Source organism: Alosa alosa, chromosome 4 (genome assembly GCF_017589495.1).
Source record: "Alosa alosa isolate M-15738 ecotype Scorff River chromosome 4, AALO_Geno_1.1, whole genome shotgun sequence".
NCBI classification, from domain to species: domain Eukaryota; kingdom Metazoa; phylum Chordata; class Actinopteri; order Clupeiformes; family Clupeidae; genus Alosa; species Alosa alosa.
The window spans coordinates 3,852,537-3,875,102 of record NC_063192.1 but is presented as its reverse complement, the minus strand read 5'-3'; the positions used below and the strand labels follow the sequence as shown (position 1 = coordinate 3,875,102).

At 42.8% G+C, this 22,566-nt stretch overlaps 1 protein-coding gene across 2 annotated transcripts in view; it reads right to left on the bottom strand.

Moving 5' to 3' along the window:
- LOC125293713 (alpha-(1,3)-fucosyltransferase 7-like) overlaps positions 1-22,566 on the bottom strand; it is a 62,831-nt gene that overhangs the window by 7,518 nt on the left and 32,747 nt on the right. The window lies entirely within an intron of this gene.

Here is a 22,566-nt window from a genome sequence, read left to right as displayed (position 1 = left end):
CTACAATAATTAAGTATGTCTTTTTCTAACTTAAATTAGTAACGTTAACGTTACTTGATGATGGTGCGCCTTTTAGCTGAAACCGATCAAATTGCCAATTTACGTGTGCTCGGAGGTGAGACGAAAGCTGCTCAAGCGCTCAATAGCCTAATATAGACACCTTACTAACACCTGTTAATATGTGTGTTTAAGTTAACAAATTACATATAAAAATATAGCTGCAAGCAGCAATGTGGGGGCCAAGCAGACAGTTCAGCAGGCCAGATTTGCCATGTAAGTCAATGCCGTTGCATCAGACATATAGCCTTAAGCAGTCACAGCAAGTTCCATGCCATACAACCCAAGATTGGCTGAGTTACAAGGTCAAGTTTCACATCAAAACATAACTGATTTTGTGGGGCTGAACCAGGGCTGAGTATCGCCACCCCCTCCCCCAGCCAGCCCACCGCCGCAACCGCCCCTGCCCATCCCACCCCGCCCCACTCTTGCACGCACGCATTAGAATGAACTGGATGGAACTTGCTGTCATCAGTTTCACATCAAAAATAAAAGATTGACTGAGATATGATCACACTTGCTGTGATTTAAACATAGAGGTCAACAATTGACTTCATAGGGTGTGTTGAACTCGGCTTGGCCCAAGGATTCCAATGATACCTCATTTTGCCATTCGGGTCAACAGGTCAAAAGTTACGTCCGTGAACACAAGTCCAACTTTGGCCTGTTGGTGGCGCTAGAGCGCTTGAGGTGCCGGCATGAAACTTGGTGAAATGAATTATTGGACTGTCCCTAATTAGTGTGCAAAATTGTATAACTTTTTACCAGACGGTTCTATGGGCTGCATTGACTTCCATTGCAAAATAATGCGCATCAGCAACTACTGGCCAAAATGCATTTTTGTCAATTACGGAGCTCCCTAGAGGTCAAATGTCACCAAATTTCTTGAGCATCCTCCCGATGCGGTCTGAGGTACATGTCCTAAGTTTGGTTTTGATACATGAAAGCGTTGCTGAGATATGAAACCACTTCCTGTTTGGCGGCTTTGCTGCAACTTTCGATTGGCTGGTACAGGCCAATGCTTCTGTCAATTGTTCCAGAAAGCAATGCACTCATCAGGCATGGTCTGAAGATGGTCTCTGCCAATTTTGGTGAGGAACAGATGAAATTTGTGACCTGCCAAAACTTTTTTGTGTTTTTGATTTAATCCAATATGCCGGCCGAATCAATTACGATGACATCACAAGTTGGCTTGGGTCGGCCTAAGGAACTCCAACAGTATTACCAGACACCACTAGTGCGTTTTAATTCTAAGCACAACAGCAGCTACAGGTCAAAAGGCATGTTTCTTAATTACAGTGCCCCCTAGAGGTCAAAGGTCACCACATTTTTTGAGCGTCCTCCTGATGGGGTCTGTAGTCTATATACTACGTTTGGTTATGATACATGAAAGGGTTGCTGAGGTATGATCTCACTGCCTGTTTGGCGGCTTTGCCGCAAATTTCGATTGGATAATACGGATGAACGGTTAGAGTTCCGAAGACAAAACACCACAACTTTTGTGAGGCTTGGTCTGAAGATCATGTGTGTCAAGTTTGGTGACGATCAGACAAAATTTGTGACCTCCGGTTAACGGGTCAAAAGTTACATGCGTGAACGCACATCCAACTTTGGCCTGTTGGTGGCGCTAGAGCGCTCGAGGTGCCAGCATGAAACTTGGTGAAATTAATTATTGGACTGTCCCCAATCAGTGTACCAAATTTTACAACTTTTTGGGCTGCCATTGACTTCCATGGCGGAAGAAAGTATAAATATAGCTGCAAGCAGCAATGTGGGGGCCAAGCAGTTGAGCAGGACTTGTCATGGCAACCCAATGTTGTTACATTATACACACACCAAATTAACCCCCCATCCCACACACACACATATACACAGATAAACCTCCTCTCCCACACACCCCAATAGCCCCCCACACATACGCATGCCTCAAACATCACCAAATGTATTGTGCGTCCTCAGGTTGTAGTCACAAGTCCACATACCAAGTTTGGTGTCGATACGAGAAAGTGTTGATTATTATAGTGCCTCTAGTGGTCAAATGTCACTAAATATATTGAGCGTCTTCAGGATGTGGTCCCGAGTCCTTGTACCAAGTTTGGTGTCGATCTGAGAAAGTGTCGTGAAATTATAGCACCCCTAGTGGTCAAAGGTCACAAAATTGATTGTGCATCCTCAGGATGTTGTCACAAGTCCACATACCAAGTTTGGTGTCTATAATGAGAAAGTGTTGATAATTATAGCACCCTAGTGGTCAAAAAAGTCACCAAATTTATTGTGCATCCTCAGGTTGTAGTCAATGAGTCCACATACCAAGTTTGGTGTTGATACGAGAAAGTTTTGCAAATTATAGCACCCCTACTGGTCAAAGGTTGCTAAAATTATTGTCTGTCCTCAGGATGAGGTCCCAAGTCCATATACTAAGTTTGGTTTCAATATGTGAGAGCATTGCTGAAATATGAGCCCACTTCTTGTGATTATAGCGCCACCTATAGGTCAAAAGTCATCAAATTTATTGAGCCTCCTCCTAATTGGGTCCTGAGACCCTATACTGAGTTTGGTGTTGATACGCGAAAGCCTTGCTGAGATCACTTCACTTCCTGTTTGGCGACTTCGCTGCCAAACTTGATTGGTCGTGACGGGCGACGGGTTTTGAATATGGCTCCTAAAAGCAATGCATTTATGAGTCATGGTCTGAAGATCATCTGCGTCAAGTTTCGTGATAATCGGACAAACTTTGCCAACTTTGATGCCTTTTAGGTGTTTTTGATTAAATCCAATATGGCAGCCTGATCAATTACGTTTACCTCATAAATTCAGATCTGCGTTGAGTTCGGTCTCATCCAAGGATTCCAAATATACCTTAATGTTCAAAATGTGGTGTACCGTTCAAATGTTATGTGCATAGATGTAATAAAAAATTTGAAATGTTGGTGGCGCTAGAGCACTCAAAGTGCAGACTTGAAACTTTGATAAATTAAAGATATGACTGAACCGAATCAATGTGCCGAATATCCCAACTTTTTCCTGTATGGTTTAATGGCAAATTAGCGTTTCGTTGTAATAATAATAATAATAAAAATATAGCTGCAAGCAGCAATGTGGGGGCCAAGCAGTTGAGCAGGAGTTGTCATGGCAACCCAATGTTGCTACATTATATACACACCCAATTAACTCTCCCGTCCGACACACACACATATACACAGATAAACTTTCTCCACCACACACCCCAATGGCTCCCCACAGACACGCACTCCTCAAACATCACCAAATGTATTGTGCGTCCTCAGGTTGTAGTCACGAGTCCACATATCAAGTTTGGTGTCAATACAAGAAAGTGTTGATAATTATAGCGCCCCTAGTGATCAAAGGTCACTAAATATATTGTGCATCTTCAGGATGTGGTCCCGAGTCCTTGTACCAAGTTTGGTGTCGATACGAGAAAGTGTCGCAAATTATAGCGCCCCTAGTGGTCAAAAGTCACCAAATTTATTGTGCATCCTCAGGTTGTAGTCACGATTCCACATACCAAGTTTGGTGTTGATACGAGAAAGTTTTGCAAATTATAGCACCCCTAGTGGTCAAAGGTCGCTAAAATTATTGTATGTCCTCAGGATGTGCTCCCGAGTCAATGAGCCAAGTTTGGTGTCGATACGTAAAAGCATTAAAGAAATATGAGCCCACTTCCTGTGATTATAGCGCCACATAGTGGTCAAAATTTACCACATTTCTTGAGCGTCCTCCTGATTGGGTCCTGAGCCCATATACCTAGTTTGGTTTTGATATGTGAAAGCATTGCTGAGATATCACTTCACTTCCTGTTTGGCGGCTTCGCTGCCAAACTTGATTGGTCGTGACGGGCGACGGGTTTTGAATATGGCTCCTTAAAGCAATGCTTTTATGAGTCATGGTCTGAAGATCATCTGCGTCAAGTTTCGTGAAAATCGGAGAAACTTTGCCAACTTTGATGCCTTTTAAATGTTTTTGGTGAAATCCAATATGGCGGTTGAATCAATTATGTTGACGTCACATGTTGGCATGTGTCGGCCTAAGGACCTCTCAAAGTATTAATAGACATCACTAATATGTTTTAATTCCAAACACATCACCCGTTACAGGACAAAACGTAATATTGCTAATTATAGCGCCACCTATAGGTCAAAAGTCATCACATTTATTGAGCCTCCTCCTAATTGGGTCCTGAGACCCTGTACTGAGTTTGATGTTGATATGCGAAAGCCTTGCTGAGATCACTTCACTTCCTGTTTGGCGGCTTCGCCGCCAAACGTGATTGGTCGTCACAGGCAACCGGTTTTGAATATGTCTCCAAAAAGCAATGCATTTATGAGTCAAGGTGTGACGATCATCTACGTCAAGTTTCATGAAAATCGGACAAACTTTTTAACCTTTGATGACTTTTAAGTGTTTTTGATGAAATACAATATGGCGGAAGATCCAACATGGCAGAAATTGACGTCATGGGGTGCGTTGAGTTCGGTCTCATCCAAGGATTCCAAATATACCTTAATATTGAAAATGTGATGTACGGTAAATGCATAGATGCAATTCAACATTTGAAACGTTGGTGGCGCTAGAGCACTCCAGGTGCAGCCATCAAACTTTGATAAATTAAAGATATGACTGCACCGAATCAATGTGCCAAATTTCTCAACTTTTTACTGTACGGTTCAATGGCAAATGAGTGTTTCGTTATAATAATAATAATAAATATAGCTGCAAGCAGCAATGAGGGGGCCAAGCAGTATAGGCCGGAGTAGCCATGGCGACAAGATAGAACTCAGCAGACACTCGCGATCAACACTTTCAACAAGTGTCACATCAAACATAACTGATTTTGTAGGGCTGAAACAGGGCTGAGTACTGCCACCGCCTCCGCCAGCCAGCCCCCCCACCTAATCACCCCTGCCCGCCCCACCCTACCACGCACGCATTAGAATGACTAGATGGAATATGTTGTCATCTGTTTCACATCCAAAAATAAAAGATCGATAAAACACATCGCAACTACAGATCAAAATTCAACATTGCTAATTGCAGCACCCCCTACAGGTCAAAGGTCACCAAATTTCTTGAGCGTCCTCCTAATGGGGTCATGAACATATGTAGTAAGTTTGGTGATGATACATGGCAGGGTTGCTGAGATATGAGCTCACTTCCTGTTTGGCCGCCGCGCCAGTTTCGATTGGCTGTTACAGCCGAATGCTACTATCAATCGCTCCAAAAGCGTATGCACTGATAAGGCATGGTCTGAAGATGTTCTCTGCCAATTTTGGTGAGGATCCGCTGAAATTTGTGACCTGCGAAAATTGTGACGTGTTTTGATTAAATCCAATATGGCGGCCGAATCAATTACGATGACATCACAAGTTGGCCTGGGTCGGCCTAAGGACCTCCAACAGTATTACCAGACACCACTAGTGCATTTTAATTCTAAGCACAACAGCAGCTACAGGCCAAAAGGCATGTTTCTTAATTACAGCGCCCCCTAGAGGTCAAAGGTCACCAGATTTCTTGAGCGTCCCCCTGATTGGGTCCTGAGTCCATGCACCAAGTTTGGCTTTGATACATGCAAGGGTTGCTGAGATATGAGCTCACTTCCTGTTTGGCGGCTTCGCCACATATTTCGATTGGCTGTTACGGGCGAACGGTTTGAGTTCCGAAGACGAAAACGAATAACTTTTGTGAGGCTTGGTCTGAAGATCAAGTGTGTCAGATTTGGTGTCGATCGGACAAAAAATATGTGACCTTTGAAGACTTTTTAGTGTTTTTGATGAAATCCAAAATGGCGGAAAATCCATCATGGCGGAAATTGACGTCATAGGGTGCGTTGAACTCGGCTTGGTCCAAGGATTCTAACGATTCCTAATTTTTGAAAATCGGATCAACGGATCAAAAGTTACGATGCGTGAACGCAACATCCAACTTTGCCTGTTGGTGGCGCTAGAGCGCTCAAGGTGCCGGTATGAAACTTGGTGAAATTAATCATGAGACTGTCCCCAATCAGTGTGCCAAATTTCAGAACTTTTCACCAGACGGTTCTATGGGCTGCCATAGACTTCAATGACGGAAGCGTAATAATAATAATAAATATAGCTGCAAGCAGCAATGAGGGGGCCAAGCAGGCAGTTCAGCAGTCCAGAAGTCCAGAATTGCCATGCAACTCAATGCCGTGGCATCAGGCATATAGCATTAAGCAGTCACAACAAGTTCCATGTCAAACAACCCAAGATTGGCTGAGTTAAAGGTCAAGTTTCACATCAAAACATAACTGATTTTGTGTGGCTGAACCAGGGCTGAGTGTTGCCCCCTCACCCAGCCAACCCACCGCCCCCAGAATCTAATCTGCCCGGCCCCGCCCCCACCCTTGCACACGACGCATTAGAATTAACTGGATGGAACTTGCTGTCAACAGTTTCACATCAAAAAATAAAAGATCGATTGGTATATGAGCATGCTTGCTGTGATTTCAATGCCCCAATAGAGGTCAAAGGTCACCAAATTATTTGTGCATCATCAGGATGAACCAGACGGTTCTATGGGCTGCCATTGACCTCCATTGCAGAATAATACAGCAACTACAGGCCAAAATACATTTTTGCCAATTCCAGAGCCCCCTAGAGGTCAAAGGTCACCAAATGTCTTGAGCGTCCTCCTGGTGGGTCCTGAGGACCATGTAAGTTTGGTTTTGATACATGAAAGGGTTGCTGAGATATGAGCTCACTTCCTGTTTGGCGGCTTAAGCAAATTTCGATTGGCTGTTACAGGCGAATGCTACTGTCAATCGTTCCAGAAAATTAAACACTGATAAGGCAAGGTCTGAGGATGGTCTGAGCCAATTTTGGTGAAAATCAGATAAAATTTGTGACCAGTGAAAACTTTTTCGTGTTTTTGATTAAATTCAATATGGCGGCCGAATCAATTATGTTGACATCACAAGTTGGCCTGGGTCAGCCTAAGGACATCCAAAAGTACTACCAGACACCACTAGTATGTTTTAATTCCAAACACATCAACAGCTACAGGACAAAAATGCATTTTCTTAATTACAGCGCCCCTAGAGGTCAAAGGTCACCAGATTTTTGAGTGCCCCTGGATGGGGATATAAGTCCATGTACTAAGTTTGGCTTTGACAGATGCAAGGGTTGCTGAAATATGAGCTCACTTCCTGTTTGGCGGCCATACATATTTCGATTGGTTGTTACGGGCGAACGGTTTTAGTTCAAGACAACAATCGATAACTTTTGTGAGGCTTGGTCTGAAGATCAAGTGTGTCAAGTTTTGGTGTCGTCCGGACAAAATATGTGAGGCGTGAAACTTTAGTTTTTTCGATAAAATCCAAAATGGCGGAAAATCCATCATGGCGGAAAATGACGTCATAGGGTGCGTTGAACTCGGCTTGGTCCAAGGATTCTAACGATTCCACATTTTTGAAAATCGGATCCATACGGATCAAAAGTTACGTGCGTGAACGCACATCCAACTTTGGCCTGTTGGTGGCGCTAGAGCGCTCAAGGTGCCGGTATGAAACTTGGTGAAATTAATCATGGTACTGTCCCCAATCAGTGTGCCAAATTTCAGAACTTTTCACCAGACGGTTCTATGGGCTGCCATTGACTTCAATGGCGGAAGAAAGTATAATAATAATAAATATAGCTGCAAGCAGCAATGAGGGCCAAACAGGCAGTTCAGCAGTCCAGAAGTCCAGAATTGCCATACAACTCAATGCCGTGGCATCAGGCATATAGCATTAAGCAGTCACAACAAGTTCCATGTCAAACAACCCAAGATTGGCTGAGTTACAAAGGTCAAGTTTCACATCAAAACATAACTGATTTTGTGTGGCTGAACCAGGGCTGAGTGTTGCCGCCCCCTCACCCAGCCAACCCACCGCCGCAATGTCCCCTGCCCGTCCACCCGCCCCACCCTTGCGCCGCATTAGAATTAACTGGATGGAACTTGCTGTCAACAGTTTCACATCAAAAAATAAAAGATCGATTGAGATATGATCATGCTTGCTGTGATTTCAATGCCCCAATAGAGGTCAAAGGTCACCAAATTATTTGTGCATCATCAGGATGAACCAGGCGGTTCTATGGGCTGCCATTGACCTCCATTGCAGAATAATACAGCAACTACAGGCCAAAAATACATTTTGCCAATTCCAGAGCCCCTAAGTCAAAGGTCACCAAATGTCTTGAGCGTCCTCCTGGTGGGTCCCTGAGGACCATACTACTACGTTTGGTTTTGATACATGAAAAGCGTTGCTGAGATATGAGCTCACTTCCTGTTTTGGCGGCCGCGCAAATTTGATTAGCTGTTACAGAAGCAGCTTCTGTCAATCGTTCCAGAAAATTAAACACTGATAAGGCAAGGTCTGAGGATGGTCTGAGCCAATTTTGGTGAAAATCAGATAAAATTTGTGACCAGTGAAAACTTTTTCGTGTTTTTGATTAAATTCAATATGGCGGCCGAATCAATTATGTTGACATCTGGATTGGCCTGGGTCAGCCTAAGGACATCCAAAAAGTACTACCAGACACCACTAGTATGTTTTTGTTCCAAACACATCAACAGCTACAGGACAAAATGCATTTTCGCTAATTACAGCGCCCCTAGAGGTCAAAAGGTCACCAGATTTTTTGAGTGCTCTAGGATGGGGATATAAGTCCATGTACTAAGTTTGGTTATGACAGATGAAAGGGTTGCTGAAATATGGGCTCACTTCCTGTTTGGCGGCTTACCCGCATATTTGATTGGTTGTTCTGGGCGAACGGTTTAGTTCGAAGACAACAATCGATAACTTTTGTGCGGATTGGTCTGAAGATCATATGTATTAAGTTTCGTTAAAATCGGACAAACTATGTGAAACATGAAACTTTAGTTTCACTTTCGATAAAATCAATATGGCGGAAAATCCATCATGGCGGAAAATGACGTCATAGGGTGCGTTGAACTCGGCTTGGTCAAGGATTACAACGATACCACATTTTTTGACAATCGGCCATACGGGTCAAAAGTTCACGTCGTGAGCGCATCAACTTTAGCCTGTTGGTGGCACTAAATGCTTGAGTTGCCATCATGAAACTTGGTGACATTAATCATGGTACTGTCCCCTAATAAGTGTGCCAAATTTCACAACTTTTTACCAGGCGGTTCTATGGGCTGCCATTGACTTCCATGGCGGAAGAAAGTATAATAATAAGAAATCATAGAATCACAATGGGACCTTCACGGCTTCGCTGCTTGGCTAATAATAATAATAATAAGAAAACATAGAAACACAATGGGTGCCTTAGCGAAAGCGCTGCTTGGCTAATAATAATAATAATAAGAAAACATAGAAACACAATGGGTGCCTTCGAAAGCAAGCAGCTTGGCTAATAATAAATATAGCTGCAAGCAGCAATGTGGGGGCCAAGCAGTTGAGCAGGAGTTGTCATGACAACCCAATGTTGCTACATTATAGACACACACCCAATTAACCCCCCTGTCCCACACACACACATATACACAGATAAACTTCCTCCACCACACCCCCAATGGCTCCCCACAGACCGCGCACATCTCAAACATCACCAAATGTGTTAGATAGTCCTCAGGTTAATAGTCCACGGTACACATATCAAGTTTGGTGTCAATACAACAAAGTGTTGATAATTATAAGCCCCTATTGGTCAAAGGTCACTAAATGTATTGTCCTTATTCAGGATGTGGTCGAGTCCACATATCAAGTTTAGTGTCAATACAAAGAAAGTGTTGATAATTATAGCACCACTAGTGGTCAAAAGTCACCAAATTTATTGTGTCCTCAGGTTGTAGTCCGAGTCCATATCCCAAGTTTGGTGTTGATACGAGAAAAGTGTTGCAAATTATAGCACCCCTAGTGGTCAAAGGTTGCTAAATTTATTGTCTGTCCTCAGGATGAGGTCCCAAGTCCATATACTAAGTTTGGTTTTAATATGTGAAAGCATTGCTGAAATATGAGCCCTTCTTGTGATTATAAGCCACCTATAGGTCAAAAAGTCATCAAATGTATTGAGCCTCCTCCTAATTGGGTCCTGAGACCCTCTACTGAAGTTTGGTGTTGATCGCAAAAAGCCTTGCTGAGATCACTTCACTTCTGTTTGGCGGCTTTGCGCCAAAAACAGTGATGTCGTCACAGGCAACTGGTTTTGAATATGTCTCCAAAAGCAATGCGTTTATGAGTCATGGTCTGGCGATCATCTGCATCAAGTTTCGTGAAAATCGGACACACTTTTAACCTTTGATGACTTTTAAGTGTTTTTGATGAAATACAATATGGCGGAAAGATCAACATGGCGAAATTGACGTCATGGGGTGCGTTGAGTTAGGTCTCATCCAAGGATTCCAAATATACCTTAATATTGAAAATGTAATGTACGGTAAATGCATAGATGAAATTCAACATTTGAAGCGTTGGTGGCGTAGAGCACTCAGGTGCAGACATCAAACTTTGATAAATTAAAGATATGACTGAACCGAATCAATGTGCCAAATTTCTCAACTTTTTACTGTACGGTTCAATGACAACTGAGCGTTTCGTTATAATAATAATAATAAGAAGAAGAAGAACAAATAGAATCACTATGGGTTGCCTCGCAGCTTCGCTGCTTGGCCCCCAATAAATATAGCTGCAAGCAGCAATGAGGGGACCAAGCAGAATAGGCCGGAGTAGCCACGGCGACAAGATATAGAACTCAGCAGACACTCGCGATCAACACTTTCAACAAGTGTAACATCAAACATAACTGATTTTGTAGGGCTGAAACAGAGCTGAGTATTGCCACCGCCTCCGCCAGCCAGCCCCCCCACCTAATCACCCCTGCCAGTCCCACCCCGTCCTGCCCTGCCCTGCCCTTGCACGCACGCATTAGAATTAACTGGATGGAACATGTTGTCATCAGTTTCACATCAAAAAATAAAAGATTGATAAAACACATCAGCAACTACAGATCAAAATGCAATATTGCTAATTGCAGCACCCCCTACAGGTCAAAGGTCACCAAATGTTTTGAGCGTCCTCCTAATGGGGTCATGAATATATGTAGTAAGTTTGGTGATGATACATGGCAGGGTTGCTGAGATATGAGCTCACTTCCTGTTTGGCGGCTTCGCCACTAATTTCGATTGGCTGTTACAGCCGAATGCTTCTGTCAATTGTTCCAGAAAGCAAAGCACTGATAAGGCATGGTCTGAAGATGGTCTCTGCCATTTTTGGTGAGGATCCGCTGAAATTTGTGACCTGCGAAAACTTGTACGTGTTTTTGATTAAATCCAATATGGCGGCCGAATCAATTACGATGACATCACAAGTTGGCTTGGGTCGGCCTAAGGACCTCAAACAGTATTACCAGACACCACTAGTGGATTTTAATTCTAAGCACAACAGCAGGTACAGGCCAAAAGGCATGTTTCTTAATTACAGCGCCCCCTTGAGGTCAAAGGTCACCAGATTTATTGAGCGTCCCCTTGATTGGGTCCTGAGTCCATGCACCAAGTTTGGCTTTGATACATGCAAGGGTTGCTGAGATATGACCTCTCTTCCTGTTTGGCGGCTTTGCCCGCAAGATTCGATTGGCTGTTACAGCCACATGCTAATGTCAATTGTTCCAAAAAGCAATGCACTGATAAGGCATGGTCTGAAGATGGTCTCTGCCAATTTTGGTGAGGATCCGCTGAAATTTGTGACCTGCGAAAACTTGAACGTGTTTTTGATTAAATCCAATATGGCGGCCGAATCAATTACGATGACACAACAAGTTGACTTGGGTCGGCCTAAGGACCTCCAACAGTATTACCAGACACCACTAGTGCGTTTTAATTCTATGCACAAAAGCAGCTACAGGCCAAAAGGCATATTTCTTAATTGCAGCGCCCCCTAGAGGTCAAAGGTCACCAGATTTCTCGAGTGTCCCCGTGATTGGGTCCTGAGTCCATGTACTAAGTTTGGTTATGATAGATGAATGGGTTGCTGAGATATGAGCTCACTTCCTGTTTGGCGGCATCGCCGCATATTTCGATTGGCTGTTACGGGCGAACGGTTTGAGTTCCGAAGACGAAAACGAATAACTTTTGTGAGGCTTGGTCTGAAGATCAAGTGTGTCAGGTTTGGTGTCGATCGAACAAAATTTGTGACCTTTGAAGACTTTTTAGTGTTTTTGATGAAATCCAAAATGGCGGAAAATCCATCATGGCGGAAATTGACGTCATAGGGTGCGTTGAACTCGGCTTGGTCCAAGGATTCTAACAATACCTAATTTTTGACAATCGGATCAACGGGTCAAAAAAAAAAATGCGAACGTGACATCCAACTTTGCCTGTTGGTGGCGCTAGAGCGCTCAAGGTGCTGGTATGAAACTTGGTGAAATTAATCATGAGATTGTCCCCAATCAGTGTGCCAAATTTCAGAACTTTTCACCAGACGGTTCTATGGGTTGCCATTGACTTCAATGACGGAAGCGTAATAATAATAAATATAGCTGCAAGCAGCAATGTGGGGGCCAAGCAGTTGAGCAGGAGTTGTCATGGCAACCCAATGTTGCTACATTATACACACACCCAATTAACCCCTAAGTCCCACACACACACATATACACAGATAAACTTCCTCCCCACACACCCCAATGGCTCCCTACAAATACTACACCTCAAACATCACCAAATGTATTGTTAGTCCTCAGGTTATAGTCACAAGTCCACATATCAAGTTTGGTGTCAATATAAGAAAGTGTTGATAATTATAAGCCCCCTAGTGGTCAAAGGTCACTAAATATATTGTGCATCTTCAGGATGTGTTCGAGTCCATGTACCAAGTTTGGTGTCGATCACGAGAAAGTTTTTGCTAATTATAAGCCCTAGTGGTCAAAGGTCGCTAAAATTATTGTATGTCCTCAGGATGTGCTCCCGAGTCAATGAGCCAAGTTTGGTTTCGATACGTGAAAGCATTGAAGAAATATGAGCCCACTTCCTGTGATTATAAGCCACATAGTGGTCAAAATTTACCACATTTCTTGGCGTCCTCCTGATTGGGTCCTGGGAGACCATATACCTAGTTTGGTTTTGATATGTGAAAGCATTGCTGAGATATCACTTCACTTCCTGTTTGCGGCGGCTGCCAAACTTGATTGGTTGTCACGGCGACAGGTTTCATAAATGGCTCCAAAAAAGCAATGCATTTATGAGTCATGGTCTGACGATCATCTCTGCGTCAAGTTTGGGTAATCAGAGAAACTTTGTGACCTTTGATGCCTTTTAAGGGTTTTGATGACATCCAATATGGCGGTTGATCATTTATGTTGACATCACATGTTGGCATGTGGCTGACTAAGGACCTCTCAAAGGTATTAACAGATATCACTAATATGCTTTAATTCCAAACACATGACCGTTACAGGCTAAAAGCGTAATTTTGGTAATTATAGCGCCACCTATAGGTCAAAAGTCACCAAATTTATTGAGCCTCCTCCTAATTGGGTCCTGAGACCCTATACTAAGTTTGGTGTTGATACGCTGAAAGCCTTTGCTGAGATCACTTCACTTCCTGTTTGGCTTTTCATGCCAAACTTGATTGGTCGCGACGGGCTGACGGTTTTGAATATGGCTCCTAAAAGCAATGCATTTATGAGTCATGGTCTGAAGATCATCTGCGTCAAGTTTCGTGAGAATCGGACAAACTTTGCCAACTTTGATGCCTTTTAGGTGTTTTTGATTAAATCCAATATGGCAGCCTGATCAATTACGTTTACCTCATAAATTCACATCTCAAGCGTTGAGTTCGGTCTCATCCAAAAGGATTCCAAATATACCTTAATGTTCAAAATGTGGTGTACCGTTCAAACGTTATGTGCATAGATGTAATAAAAAATTTGAAATGTTGGTGGCGCTAGAGCACTCAAAGTGCAGACTTGAAACTTTGATAAATTAAAGATATGACTGAACCGAATCAATGTGCCGAATATCCCAACTTTTTACTGTATGGTTTAATGGCAAATTAGCGTTTTGTTATAATAATAATAATAAGAAGAAGAATACGTAGAATCACTATGGGTTGCCTCGCAGCTTCGCTGCTTGGCCCCCAATAATAATAAGAAAACATAGAAACACAATGGGTGCCTTCGCAGCTTCGCTGCTTGGCCCCCAATAATAATAATAATAAGAATACGTAGAATCACTATGGGTTGCCTCGCAGCTTCGCTGCTTGGCCCCCAATAAATATAGCTGCAAGCAGCAATGTGGGGGCCAAGCAAATAAGCAGAAGTTGGGATTGGACTGGACTAGACTAAGCTAGACTAGACAAGGCTGGACTGGACTGGACTGGACTGGATTGGACTGGACTGGACTGGACTGGACTGGATTGGATTGGACTGGACTGGATTTGGATTGGGATTGCAGAGATATGAGCCTACTTCATGTGATTGTTGATTGGATTGGATTTAATTGGACTGGATTGGATTGGACTGGATTGGATTTGATTGGACTGGATTGGGATTGCTGAGATATGAGCCTACTTGATGTGATTGTTGCTTGGATTGGATTGAATTGGACTGGATTGGATTGGATTGGGATTGTACTGGAATTTATTGGACAGGACTGGACTGGATTGGATTGGAATGGACTGGATTGGATTGGATTGGGATTGCTGAGATATGAGCCTACTTCAAGTGATTATTGATTGGATTGGATTGGATTGGACTGGATTGGATTGGATTGGACTGGATTGGATTGGACTGGACTGTATCGGGATTGGGATTGCAGAGATATGAGCCTACTTCATGTGATTGTTGATTGGATTGGATTTAATTGGACTGGATTGGAATCGCCGCCAATTTTGATTGGACGTGGAAATTTGTGACCTGTGAAAACTTTTAAGTGTTTTTGATGAAATCCAATATGGCGGTCCAATCAATTATGTTAACGTCAAAAGTTGATATGTGACAGCCTAAGGACCTCCCAAAGTATTGATAGAGATCACTAATATGTTTTAATTTCAAACACATCACCCCATAGAGGCCAAAACGTAGTTTTGTTAATTATAGCCCACCCCTGTAGGTCAAAAAGTCATGAAATTTATTGAGCCTCCTCTTAATTGGGTCCTGAGCCCATGTAGTGAGTTTGGATTTGATATGTGAAAGCCTTGCCGAGATCTGAGTTCACTTCCTGTTTGGCGGCTTCGCCGGCAATTTTGATTGGTCGTGACTGGTGACCAGTTTTGAGTATGGGTGTCAAAGACAATGCAATTATGAGACATGGTCTGAAGATCATCTAAGTCAAGTTTCGTGAAAATTGGATGAAGTTTGTGACCTGTGAAAACTTTTAAGTGTTTTTGATGAAATCCAATATGGCGGTCCAATCAATTATGTTAATGTGAAAAGTTGATATGTGACAGCCTAAGGACCTCCCAAAGTATTGATAGAGATCACTAATATGTTTTAATTTCAAACACATCACCCCATACAGGCCAAAACGTAGTTTTGTTAATTATAGCGCCACCTGTAGGTCAAAAGTCATGAAATTTATTGAGCCTCCTCTTAATTGGGTCCTGAGCCCATGTAGTGAGTTTGGTTTTGATATGTGAAAGTTTGAGATCTGAGTTCACTTCCTGTTTGGCGGCCAGCCACAATTTTGATTGGTCGTGACTGGCGACCAGCTTTGAGTATGGGTGTCAAAGGCAATGTAATTATGAGACATGGTCTGAAGATCATCTGTGTCAAGTTTCGTGAAAATTGGATGAAGTTTGTGACCTATGAAAACTTATAAGTGGTTTTGATGAAATCCAATATGGCGGAGGTCCATATGGCGGAAAAGTAACGTAATAGGAGCCATTGAACTCAGGTCCGTCAAGGGGTTCCAACTATATATGGATGTTCAAAATTGGACATACGGTTCAAAAGTTAAGTGCATGGATGCAACGCCAACTTTGACACATTGGTGGCGCTAGACTGCCTGGGGTTCAGACTTGAAAATTTGTGAAATGGAATATGGGAATGTATGGAATGAATGTGCCAAATTTCACAACTTTTTACTGTACGGTTCTATGGGCTGCCATAGACTTCCAGAGGAGAGGAATTATAATAATAATAATAATAATAAATATAGCTGCAAGCAGCAATGTGGGGGCCAAGCAGAATAGGCCGGAGTAGCCACGGCGACAAGATAGAACTCAGCAGACACCCGCGATCAACACTTTCAACAAGTGTCACATCAAAACATAACTGACTTTGTAGGGCTGAAACAGGGCTGAGTATTTCCGCCGCCTCCACCAGCCAGCCCCCCCACCTAATCAGCCCTGCCCGTTCCACCCCGTCCCGCACCGCCCTTCCACACACTTATTAGAATGAACTGGATGGAACATGTTGTCATCAGGTTCACATCAAAAAATAAAAGATTGATAAAACACATCAGCAACTACAGATGAAAATGCAATATTGCTAATTGCAGCACGACCTACAGGTCAAAGGTCACCAAGGTTTTTGAGCGTCCTCCTAATGGGGTCATGAATATATGTAGTAAGTTTGGTTATGATACATGGCAGGGTTGCTGAGATATGAGCTCACTTCCTGTTTGGCGGCTTCACCACCAATTTCGATTGGCGGTTACGGGCGAATGCTTTTGTCAATTGTTCAAGAGAGCAAGATATTCATAGGTTATGGTCTGAAGATGATCTGTGCCAATGGTGGTGAAAATTAGATGAAATTTGCGACCTGTGAAAACTTTTTGATTTTTTTGATTAAATCCAATATGGCGGCCGAATCAATTAAGATGAGATCACAAGTTGGCCTGGGTCGGCCTAAGGACCTCCAACAGTATTAACAGACACCACTATTGCATTTTAATTCTAAGCACAACAGCAGCTACAGGCCAAAAGGCCTGTTTCTTAATTACAGCGCCCCCTTGAGGTCAAAGGTCACCAGATTTATTGAGCGTCCCCCTGATTGGGTCCTGAGTCCATGCACCAAGTTTGGCTTTGATACATGCAAGGGTTGCTGAGATATGACCTCACTTCCTGTTTGGCGGCTTCACCGCAAATTTTGATTGGCTGGTACAGGCCAAAGCTTCTGTCAATTGTTCCAGAAAAGCAATGCACTCATCAGGCATGGTCTGAAGATGGTCTCTGCCAATTTTGGTGAGGAACAGATGAAATTTGTGAACTGCCAAAACTTTTTGTGTTTTTGATTTAATCCAATATGGCGGCCGAATCAATTACGATGACATCACAAGTTGGCTTGGGTTTGCCTAAGGACCTTCAACAGTAGTACCAGACACCACTAATGGTTTTAATTCTGGCACAACTGCTGCTACAGGCCAAAAGGCATGTTTCTTAATTACAGCGCCCCTAGAGGTCAAAGGTCACTAGATTTCTTGAGTGTCCCCTGATTGGGTCCTGAGTCCATGTACTAAGTTTGGTTATGATAGATGAATGGGTTGCTGAGATATGAGCTCACTTCCTGTTTAGGGTCACCAAGATATTTCGATTGGCTGTTACGGTCAAACGGTTTGAGTTCCGAAGACGAAAAGGAATAACTTTGTGCGGCTTGGTCTGAAGAGCATGTGTGTCAAGTTTGGTGACGATCGGACAAAATTTGTGACCTGTGAAGTTTTAGTTTCACTTTCACTAAAATCCAATATGGCGGAAAATCCATCATGGCGGAAAATGACGTCATAGGGTGCGTTGAACTCGGCTTGGTCCAAGGATTCCAACGATACCTGATTTTTTTGACAATCGTGTCAACAGGTCAGAAGTTACGTTGCTTGAACGCAAAGTCCAACTTTGCCTGTTGGTGGCGCTAGAGCGCTCAAGGTGCCGGTATGAAACTTGGTGAAATTAATTATGAGACTGTCCCCTATCAGTGTGCCAAATTTCACAACTTTTCACCAGACGGTTCTATGGGCTGCCATAGACTTCAATGCCAGAGGAATAATAATAAATATAGCTGCAAGCAGCAATGAGGGGCCAAGCAGTGAGATCAGCAGGCCAGATTAACCATGTAAATCAATGCCGTTGCATCAGACATATAGCCTTAAGCAGTCACAGCAAGTTCCATGCCATACAACCCAAGATTGGCTGAGTTACAAGGTCAAGTTTCACATCAAAACATAACTGATTTTGTGGGGCTAAACCAGGGCTGAGTGTCATGCCCCCCCCAGCCAGCCCACCACAAGAATCGCCCCTGCCCATCCCACCCCCCCCACCCTTTGCACGCGCGCATTAGAATTAACTGGATGGAATTCGGCTGTCATCAGTTTCACATCAAAAAATAAAAGATTGACTGAGATATGATCACACTTGCTGTGATTTAAAACATAGAGGTCAACAATTGACGCCATAGGGTGTGTTGAACTCGGCTTGGCCCAAGGATTCCAATGATACCTCATTTTGCCATTCGGTCAACAGGTCAAAAAGTTACGTCCGTGAACACAAGTCCAACTTTGCCTGTTGGTGGCGCTAGAGCGCTTTGAGGTGCCGGCATGAAACTTGGTGACATTAATCATGGACTGTCCCTTATCAGTGTGCCAAATTTCACAACTTTTTACCAGACGGTTCTATGGGCTGCCATTGACTTCCATTGCAAAATAATGCGCATCAGCAACTACTGGCCAAAATGCATTTTTGTCAATTACGGTGCCCCCTAGAGGTCAAATGTCACCAAATTTCTTGAGCGTCCTCCGATGGGGTCTGAGGTACATGTACTAAATTTGGTTTTGATACATGAAAGCGTTGCTGAGATATGAAATAACTTCCTGTTTGGCGGCTTCGCCGCAAATTTTGATTGGCTGGTACAGGTCAATGCTTCTGTCAATTGTTCCAGAAAGCAATGCACTCATCAGGCATGGTCTGTAGATGGTCTCTGCCAATTTTGGTGAGGATCCGCTGAAATTTGTGACCTACAAAAACGTGTACGTGTTTTTGATTAAATCAAATATGGCGGCCGAATCAATTACGATGACATCACAAGTTGGCTTGGGTCGGCCTAAGGACCTTCAACAGTAGTACCAGACACCACTAGTGCGTTTTAATTCTAAGCAAAACTGCTGCTACAGGCCAAAAGGCATGTTTCTTAATTACAGCGCCCCCTAGAGGTCAAAGGTCACCAGATTTCTTGAGCGTCCCCCTGATTGGGTCCTGAGTCCAAGGACTAAGTTTGGTTATGATAGGTGAATGGGTTGCTGAGATATTAGCTCACTTCCTGTTTGGCGGCTTCACGCTAAATTCGGACATTGTTACGCTAACGGTTTTATTTATTGTAGGTTTTATTTAAACCAACGTACTCCAGTGGGTGAGTGTTTTGGGCTGCGTCACTAGCGTTCTACACTGACATTTTATAGTCATTATTAGGTGGCCTACAATCTATGCAGTGTTAGCATGGCCTGGGGCCTAATGTACAAAGACTTGTGTGGATTTCATACTAAAACATTGGCGTGCGTGCAAACCTGAAAAGTAGCGTCGCTGGCTAAAATCCTGATGTATGAAACTGTGCGCACGCTGCATTCCACGCAGCTTTTTCTTTGTACATCCCAATTAACGGAAATTAAGCGCACATGCACGAAAGCATTACACTCCACCCTCTCCTCCCTCAATCACACTCATTTTAATATGCTAACTAGAAGGCCACTCGAGAGCGCAGACCTCCGCAAAGACAAAATGGCCTATCCCGCAATATTAATAACAATGAAAACTAGTTTGTGGATCCATACTCGAACCTGCTCCAAAGTTTAATAATTAAAATCATCAAATTAATAATAAAAAAAAAAAGTGCGGATGCGAGATAGAAGTGTTTATCCGACGAAATGGCAAGAATCTTACGTCTTTATCATCTGTAATTAATAACAAACAAAAAACAGTAGTGGCAGAGCGTAGCACTAGCAGTGGCAGCTATAGGGTCAGAGACTGTGGCAGAATTATTGGTCTGTCTGCAAGTAGGTGACAGGGTTCGCATAACTGGGTTTGATGCATTTGAACCATTACAACACAACTGCATTAATTAAAAAAAACATTAAATGAATCGTGTCCAAGTAGGCTACCACGCATCGCGCACTCGAGGTGGAATAAACGAAGTCGATCCAGGCCACATCGCCACAACATTACGATTTCTGGATCATATCCCTATATTTGCACACAAGTGTGACAACAATAATGCGAATGCTTACTCGAGGAAAGTCAAAGTATCCTATGCAGTCAATCACACTAAGGGAAATAGCTTATATTCACGCTTATTATAGTCAGCCTATCTATTCACATGCATGATCCTGTCCCATATGTATTTCTTTCAAGTGAAAACTATCGGATATATGAAGGGAAAACACTCGGCACATTTTAAGGCATGGGCAAATGCGTGAAGCCGACCCCATTTGTTTTGTGGAAAGCTCTTCAAAATCTGAAATGTTTGATAAGCCAGTCATCAACAATCGCGTAACCAAATATCGGCGCTGTGTAGGCTAGGTTTCACATTCCCTTTTAATTCTGATCCTCTAATAAGTCTACAGTTGTCATTAGATAGGTTGTTGCATAACTTAGTAGAATTTGCGCATGTTGTATGTCCATTTAAATATAGACACAAAGCCTACTTTCGAAGTGTTATCATTTTTAATAACCCACGTTTCACAATATACTGTGCAAATAAAGGCCTAGACTCGCGATCAACTAATGTTGTTGCGCTGCATTGCCTCTAAGTGTCGCCAACTGATGATACACATTGAAATGTGCGTGAGGCCTCACGCCAGACATGAAATTTCTATGGAGGACCTCACATTCTCACGTTCAAGTCAGCCTTCGTACATCCGGACGTGAGCGTGAGAAGTGACATACGCAGCATTTTTGTGCGTATGCAAGCTTTGTACATGAGGCCCCTGGTCTGTTTTATTTCACGTGAATATTGCAAAGTACCACACACACACATGCTTTCATCATGTGATCACATGTGTTGCATGCATGCACCTGATTACGCAAATTAAGTCGCGCTGACAATGTGTTACAATTGTCACGAGGATAACAGGACACGCGAATATCTCTGCTCTTACCTCAGACGGATGTTCAATGTCCACATCAGAGTCGTCATTAGATGTAAAAATAACCCTGATCTCTTCATCAGTAAGCTGACGCCTTTTCAAATGTGCCATGACTAATATTATCGATGAAATTGTATAGCGTCTGTAAATACTACGATGAATGAACGATGAACGATGAAGGAACTTCGAGATGCCGGTTGCTGTAATGTTTTGCATTGACGGACTAGATGGATGCACTGCTATTGCAAAATAAAGCTGTGATTATAATGGGACAAGATAAAGATGTATGCGATTTTTGTTGTAAGTTTTAATGTCATGAATGTAGCAAACTATGTTTCCTGAGCCGTATGCTACTGAAAGCTACATAGCTCGTGAATGAACGATGTTTGTTTCCAGCATTCCGACATTTCTCATGTCATTTTGATTTTCATCTTATCAGTGGCCATGAGATTTGACTAAACACTGAATAACATCATCATTTAATTTAGAAAAATAATTAATTTTGCTTGTTTTATTGTGCTTGGTGTAATGACTGACATTCAGAAATATGGCAATAAATGGCAGTGAAGTTAGCAACATTTGTAGCCTCCTGTAAATAAACGTCTTCCCAATACTTGCCACATCCGTGGATTTTGTCATGTATAGCCCAACCACACAATCATAATATAAACTAGATCTGCAAAATGTGGACATAACAAAATGGTAGTGGCAAAGTGATTTGCGAGAGACCATCTTTGACTTTGAGAATGTACAATGTCAGCCCATGTTAGCCAACCAGTGGTAGCCCATTGTTAAGCAGCAATTGGAATACTTATGTAGCAACATTCCAAACACAAAAGTGTGACGGTACGCTTTTACGGATAGTTAACGGCCGTCACACCAGTGTGTCACACGCACACATTAGAATGAACTAGATGGAACTTGCTGTCATCAGTTTCAAATCAAAAATAAAAGATTGACTGAGATATGATCACACTTGCTGTGATTTAAACATAGAGGTCAACAATTGACATCATAGGGTGTGTTGAACTCGGCTTGGCCCAAGGATTCTAATGATACCTCATTTTGCCATTCGGGTCAACAGGTCAAAAGTTACGTCCGTAAACACAAGTCCAACTTTGGCCTGTTGGTGGCGCTAGAGCGCTTGACGTGCCGGCATGAAACTTGGTGAAATTAATTATTGGACTGTCCCCAATTAGTGTGCAAAATTGTATAACTTTATACCAGACGGTTCTATGGGCTACCATTGACTTCCATTGCAAAATAATGCGATCAGCAACTACTGGCCAAAATGCATTTTGTCAATTACGGTGCCCCGTAGAGGTCAAATGTCACCAAATTTCTTGAGCGTCCTCCCCGGGGGTCTGAGGTACATGTACTAAATTTGGTTTTGATACATGAAAGCGTTGCTGATATATGAAATCACATCCTGTTTGTGGCCACAAGAAATTTCGATTGGCTGGTACA